Raw genomic sequence first — 7,472 nt, 5'->3', positions numbered from 1 at the left:
ACACACACACACACATATGCATACTCACACACTCGCTTAGTCCTGACCAAAAGCACGAGCAATACATATATTGGAAGTTGAAATGTAATCTTTATACAACCCTTATCAGACCGCGCTCTGAACGAATGTTCCTGGCGCTGGGACACATGTACATACACGTCCAGGGATTTAAAAAAATTAATGTTAGGGGTTACTATAGCGACTTAATGGATATTAACTGACGACCGGTCGCCTCGTGAGAGATTAGCAAATGTTAAAGTCTGTAATGCAGTCAAGCAGTGATGTTTATTTAGCTAAAAGCTTTGAGACATCATCAACAAAAAGTAATATCTGAAATTAAAGCAACAACATTGGCCCTTTGTATGTTTTCCCAAGTGAGATAATGATCGTGGGGTGATCATGGTGTGATAGCAAGATATCCGATACCTTATAGAGATTTATCTTTTCTCATAGCTCCTCAGTCTGGTATGGAAGGGTTAATATACCCTCCAGGCTGTCTTAACTCTTAGTACACGAAAGGCTATTTCTCCCTTTTACGCAGTTTTGTCATCCAGGTTTTCAATATCATAAACTTCCCTAAAACTCCACAACTGTTTAGTCCTTTTACATACTGAAACGGAGTAGAAATAAATGATCCAAGCAATAGACGTGCCAGTTTGAGTATATAAGACAGGGATTGACTGGGGTTTGGTAGATATTTAAAACAACACAACCGAGCGATGCCGAGAAACCAGCTGAACTGGCACACAGAATACATGTACTAAGAATTAAGATGCTTTCAGCGAGATCTACTGATAAGACACTGACTGTGTGTTCTCTACGTAACTCTATTAGTTCTTCTCTACAGTCATCTGGGTACCGTGGGGTTGTGTTGATCAACATTTTTACGAACAAGCCTTTTATTTCTGACACTTGAATGGAGATTTCTTTTTCTCCGTTTCTCATTGATCATAGAATGAGTGGCTTGCCATCTACTGGCCTCGTATTCCCCCTTGTCCTTTCGCTCTCATTTATTGTTTTAGAACTTTTAAAGTTTGGTGTCTCTTCCGTTGTCATGACTTAAACACGTTTGCCGCGGCAATACTTGCTATATCACGATTGCATCGATCGGTTGCACAATCTTAAATAATTCGAGTACATGTATCATGGTCAGCGACATAAACTGTACTTCATCATTTTAAAACACACCGTACATCACTTTTTAGGTAACAGAAGGAAATGTGTCTATTATACAGGATTAATTGATGTGCTTCTTACTCCAAGGGTGGATAATCGAGTTAATTTTTTTTTATTTTGCTACTTCATTTTTCAACACTATTACTATTAGTTTAAACCTTTCTGTTGCTTGTGATAATAGAGCACGGTTACTGTACCTACAAGTTCTGAACTTCAACTCCCACGAAGGCTGCGCTTTTCATTTACTTTCTTTCAAAATTAAAGAAAGATATAGTTCCAATCCATTACAAATGCGCATATTGTTATGATCACAACAATAGCAATATGTAAGAACTTTGGGACGGTTTGCAGGAAAAACCCAAAGTTTGGACACTCTGTAGGACGGAAACCTTGGAGTAACTATTAATAGGAGAGGCCGCGAGTCGCGTAACGTGAAGCCGCTGCAGACGACGGTCGGCCATGTTTGTGAGATCAGCTCAGTTCTCTCAGTTGTAAACTTAGTGTCGACCGAATGGCAGTTTGCGTAGCGTTCGGGTCCGGTGGGCCTCTCATTCAAAGGTCCCGGGTTCGAATCCAAGTAGTGACGGAAAGATTTTGTTCTCTAAAATTCTACTTTCTCTTTCGTCTGTTTTCGTCTCCACTTTCTGCCCCAACCTCCTCAGGGCTCCGGACTCTTTCTGCAGCCTTTCTACTGCTACTCCTTGGCTCCTTCTTACCTCTGTCTTTCAGCCACACCCCTGATCTTCTGGTAGGAAAGATCTACCCCTAGCCTTCTCGGACAAGGGCGAAAAAATCTCGGAGGTCGCGTATGCAAGTTGCGCAAATTAAAGGTCCCTTGGTGGTCTAAAATCGATAAGAAAAGGCTTCGGTCGCCACCCAGGCAAAATTCAAAATTTCCTACCAACTTAAAATGTATAAAGTGTCCCTCTCACTCATATGACTTATGCAGTTGCGAGTGCCGTAAAACACTTATAAGGCCTACGAAAAATGTTTTTAAAAATATCAGTCTCTAGCAATGGCACTGAACTTGATGACGAAGTGCCTTCTGATTTAGCCGTAAATGCATCTCACAGTAAAAGCAGGACTGAAAAAAGATTGCAGAAAATTCAGTTTGCCATGATGATAACTGCACGTATGTGCCTAGAACTAGTCTGGCATATTTGTCAATTTGCTCTGCATGTTGCTTACATTGCTGGTTTTGTGTTGTTGAGGTTGACAAAGCATTTGAAAATGTGAAACCTTAGTTGACTCCAGTGTGTCAAATGTACCTTCCTTGTTATTTTTGAAGTCTCGTCGGAGGTTCGACAATGCCTTCAAAGAATGTCATTGAAGTGTGTTTGGTGTGTGAATAACATTTTCGATGTCATGTGTCGTCTGTCTGTGCAGGGGGTGTGACATTGTCAAGAGAGAAATGTCACAAATTAGTGCAATCTGTTTTGAAAATCTTCTTATTAGAAGCCTATCATTTCAAATTTTCTATTAATTTTTCAATACCCTTAACAGTATTTTGTAAAATTTAGATAAAGTGTCTGGGTGTTTTAAAGGTGTCCCTCCCTCCTCGCTTTATTTGGGGGGGGGGGGGGCTGTTTTATTCTTGCTTTTTTGTTTTTTGTTGTTGTTTTTGTGTGTGTGTGGGGGGGGGGGGGTAATTTTCACCATCATACTTCACTCTTATCTGCCTTGCCCTCTCCTTCCTCATTCTTCGCCCATCCCATCCTACCCTCACTACCATCTTTTGTGTAATCATTTTCAATTTTGTTAGAAATATATTTTGTTGTAAGTTTAAGTCAAGAAGACTACGTTTTTGTAAAAAATAATGTCTGTGATGACATCATTTTGCACTGATGAAGTTCTATGACCGAAAAGTCTGCAAATTTTGTTATCCCGTTTATAGTTTTGTTTTGATCCTTATTATTCCAATTTCTTCTCTAAAACAAATATAAAAAATTATCTTACCGTCACAATGTGTATACATAGCACATGTATTACCAAATGTTCGACTGAGTGAGCTGGTAATTTGATGCATGTGAGATTTCTTACTGTCCGTATTATATTGTTACTCTCAAGAAGTCTTCGTTTTTTGTAAAAATAATGAAGTTCGACTACCAAAAACTCAGCAAATGTTATCATCCCATTTATAATTTTGTTTTAATCCTTATTATCCCAATTTCGTCTCTAAAACATGTAAAAAAAATACCTTACCATCACAATGTGTATACATAGTACACGTATTACTGTAAATATTCGACTAAATGAGCTGGTAATTTGATGCAAGTAAGATTTCTTAACATCCTTATTACATTACAACTGTACGTGAGTGCTTATAATGCTGTAATTAACATTGACAAGTACATTTCAAGAGACAATGGAGTCCGAGCAGCTTGTTTTTAAAGGAGATTACGCTGCGTACGCTGCATTGTTTTGAACTTACAAAGATGGCGGCAGGCCCGATAAGCTCCGCCCTTTCGGCTTCAACTTGGTTGGAACTGTTGAGCGGGGGACGCAACGTTAGGGCCTCTCCCTGTATAGTTACTCCAAGATGGAAACAGCAGTGAGTAACACAGAAAAAGTTCTCCCGAGGAGGGGAAACTACAAAAAGAGAGAACGGAAAGGAAACGGAAATAGTAATAATATACCCCTGGAAAAAAATCGTTCTCTAGAACAATATGAGAATATCCATTCGATTACCCGACATTTGGAAGCAGAAGTAGCCCCGAGTGCACGTTGCGTGTGTGTTTGTTTGTGTGCTTGTGTGTGTATGTGTGTTTGTTTGTTTGGGTGTGTGTTTGTGTGTGTGTGTGTGTGTGTGTGTGTGTGTGTGTGTGTGTGTGTGCGTGTGTTTGTGTGTGTGTGTGTGAGTGTTCGTGAGTATAGGGAAGTGGTAATGTGCCTTCTTGGACCCATCATTTTCACAGTCTGTACACAACCCCTTGTTGATATTCTTCGTAACCATGACATGAAATATCATTAATTTTATAACTACTACTACTACACACAGGTATATTAGCCTTAAAAGCATGGTGATCTTAAAAATAAATACTAATGATTAAGAAATATGTATCTGGATTTTTACAAATTAGTTGATGAAAAGCAACAAACTTAAATTTATAACGATTACACTGAAATCATGGTCATTAATAACCCACGGCATCCCATTCAATCCTAGCCTCAACCCCCAGTAAGTATCAAGTGAACAATTTTGAAGCTACATTTTTCAACGAGATGTCGATGGCAGCTCATGCCAGTTCATTATCTAAAAGCCTCAACTCCTTTACTTACTAATAGTTGAAAAGTGCATAGAACATGCTTGAGCATGGATATGCGCTATATAAATGAAATTATTATTATTATTATTATTATTATTATTATTATTATTATTATTATTATTATTATTATTATTATTATTATTATCATTATTATTGTTATTATTATTATTATTATTATTATTACTATTATTATTATTATTATTATTATTATTATTATTATTATTATTATTATTATTTTGTGTTTTACTTTTCCCTTCGGCTGACACCGGTCGACGTCACAGAAAAATACAGATGTCTTTCTGCAGCCAGGCGAGTAGCCTGAAAGAGAGACATGTTTTGTGTTCTGAATGTGCCTGCCACAGATTCGCCCCAGAGTTCGTCTTGGACTTCCTTTTGCTCTTCCGTTCAGGCATCTAATAATAATAATAATAATAATAATAATAATAGATAGCATTTGTATAGCGCATATCCCCGCTCAGCAGCAAGCTCTATGCGCTTTACACTATATTATTACCCCAGCAGACCATAGAACACTCCGAAACATTCTCAGCTTCCCGGGAAGCATACAGTGCGAGCAGCCGATTAAGCGCTCAAACACTAACAGACTGACAAGTCTAAATTTTGTAAGTTTGATCACCAGTTGTTCGGGGGGCATCCTGGTGAAATGGCCAAACAACGTTATCACTTGATGTTCAGTGTGTTGTATGAGTGGTGTTGTCCCTACCATCTCTCCGATGATCTTGATCCTGATCGTGTCCCTCCAGGCATTTCATTTCTCGGGTGACCAGGTTCCTCTTGAAGGCTTTTGTCAGGGACCACGTCTGGCGCTGGTGTGTGAGAGTTGCTAAAATATGGCGTTGATGATTTTGCCTATGTGGTCATCATTATAACGGGATGTCTCGGGAGAGGGGCGAGTAGATGGCTGATTGTGTTAGTATTATAACGTCTTTTCTCAATTTCTCTGCCCAGCTTGCCGTCCTCAGATAGATGTCAAGACATTTGAACTCTCATGTTTGTTCCAGCCAGGACCCGTTGATGTATATATGTTATGCGTCTCAGGCCTGCAACTGACTGCCATGACTTCAGGGATATTGACTCTGATTTTCATGCCGTATGTTTGCAGCTCGCATTAGACTGGTTTGTGTGCTTTTGCAGTTTCGTCACGTTGGCGTTGTGCATTATCGTTTAATCATCCGCACACAGGAGATCATTGGGTGCATCGTTAGGTGCTTTTGGAAAGGGTCTGCATCTTTCTAAATCTGATACCTGTAAATGACAGAGAGCAGAGTGGAGAGTACACACATCTCTTTCTCTGTCTTTCTCTCTTCTGTCCCCCCCCCCCCTCTCTCTCTGTCTCTTTCTCTCTTCTCCCTCTCTCTCAGTCTCACTCATAGAAATAGATAGATAGATAGATAGATAGATAGATAGATAGATAGATAGATAGATAGATAGATAGATAGATAGATAGATAGATAGATAGATAGATAGATAGATAGATAGATGAATAGATAGATATATAGATTGATAGATAGATAGATAGATAGATAGATAGATAGATAGATAGATAGATAGATAGATAGATAGATAGATAGATAGATAGATAGATAGATAGATAGAGAGAGAGATAGAGAGAGAGAGAGACAGAGGCTATATATTATATATTTATATACGTACACACATACACAGGGGGCTCTCGTGGCTTAGAGGTTAATGTGTTTGCCACTCATTCAAAGGTCCCGGGTTCGATTCCGGGTAGCGACGGAAAAATTTCTTCTCTAAAATTGTCTCCTTTCACCTTCTTTCCTGCTCTCTAGCAATGTTCTGTCGTCTGCTTTCGTCTCCACTTATGCCCCCACCCCTCACCTCCTTTGCTCTCTCCTCTGGACTCCTGACTCTTTCTGCAGCCTTACCACTGTTTCTCATAGGCTCCTTCTTACTGCTGTCTTTCAGTCACACCCCTGATTTCTAGTAGGAAAGATCTACACCTTGCCATCTTGGACAAGGGCGAAAATCTCGGAGGTCCCTTGTGCAAGTTGCGCACGTTAAAGATCCCTTGGTGGTCTTAAATCGATAAGAGTAGGCGTCGGCCGCAACCCGGTTAAAATTCAAAATTCCCAGCCAACTGAAAATGTTTAATGTGTCCCGCGCGCTCATATGACCTGTTGCAGTTGCAAGCGCCATAAAACACTTACAAAAAAACAACAACAACAACCAACAAACAAGAACCCCCCAAAACAACACAAAACACACACACACACACACACACACACACACACACACACACACACACACACACACACACACACATACACACACACACACACACACACACACACACATACACACACACACACGCAGAGATGGACATAGAGATAGAGGAGACAGAGGAGAAGAGATATAGAGAGAGAGTGTGTGTGAGAGAGAGAAAGAGAGAGAGAGAGAGAAATAGAGAGAGAGAGAGAGAGAGAGAGAGAGAGAGAGGGGGGGGGGGTTGAAAGGAAACATCAAGTATTTTCTAAATACCCCAAAAGGCAGATAAAGCAGAAGTTTTGGGAAACCAAAGGGAAAGAACATAGGTAAGTAACAGTAAACAAGTTGACGCGTGCTTGAGATGAGTATGAAAACAGATAACGGGAAATGAAACCAAAAAAAAACACACTTTGAGACTAATAACACATCTTGGATAATATGAGATGACCTATTTCGATTAGCTGACATTTGGAAATACATGTAGTAGTAGCCTCGAGTCACCCAGGCTTGTGTCTGTGTAGGAGGAAAAGCTGAAGGGAGGAGGAAGATCATAATCAATATATCTGTGACGTAACACAGCTTGCCAGGGGATGGGGACGATGAGCCGGGAACTGAACTAGACGTAATCACTGCAAAGCCGGAGAATGTTTGTCTATGGAGGACCGGGAATTGGCAGTCCGGCCTAAAGAGCGGGCTGCTTCTTAACCCTATCCGTTCGCCTGGGGTCATTTTGTACCCCAGGGGTTGTATTCTTCACATTCTAGAATGCTTCTAATGCGA

Source organism: Aplysia californica, unplaced genomic scaffold (genome assembly GCF_000002075.1).
Source record: "Aplysia californica isolate F4 #8 unplaced genomic scaffold, AplCal3.0 scaffold00335, whole genome shotgun sequence".
Taxonomy (NCBI): domain Eukaryota; kingdom Metazoa; phylum Mollusca; class Gastropoda; order Aplysiida; family Aplysiidae; genus Aplysia; species Aplysia californica.
Note: the sequence above shows the minus strand (reverse complement) of the source record.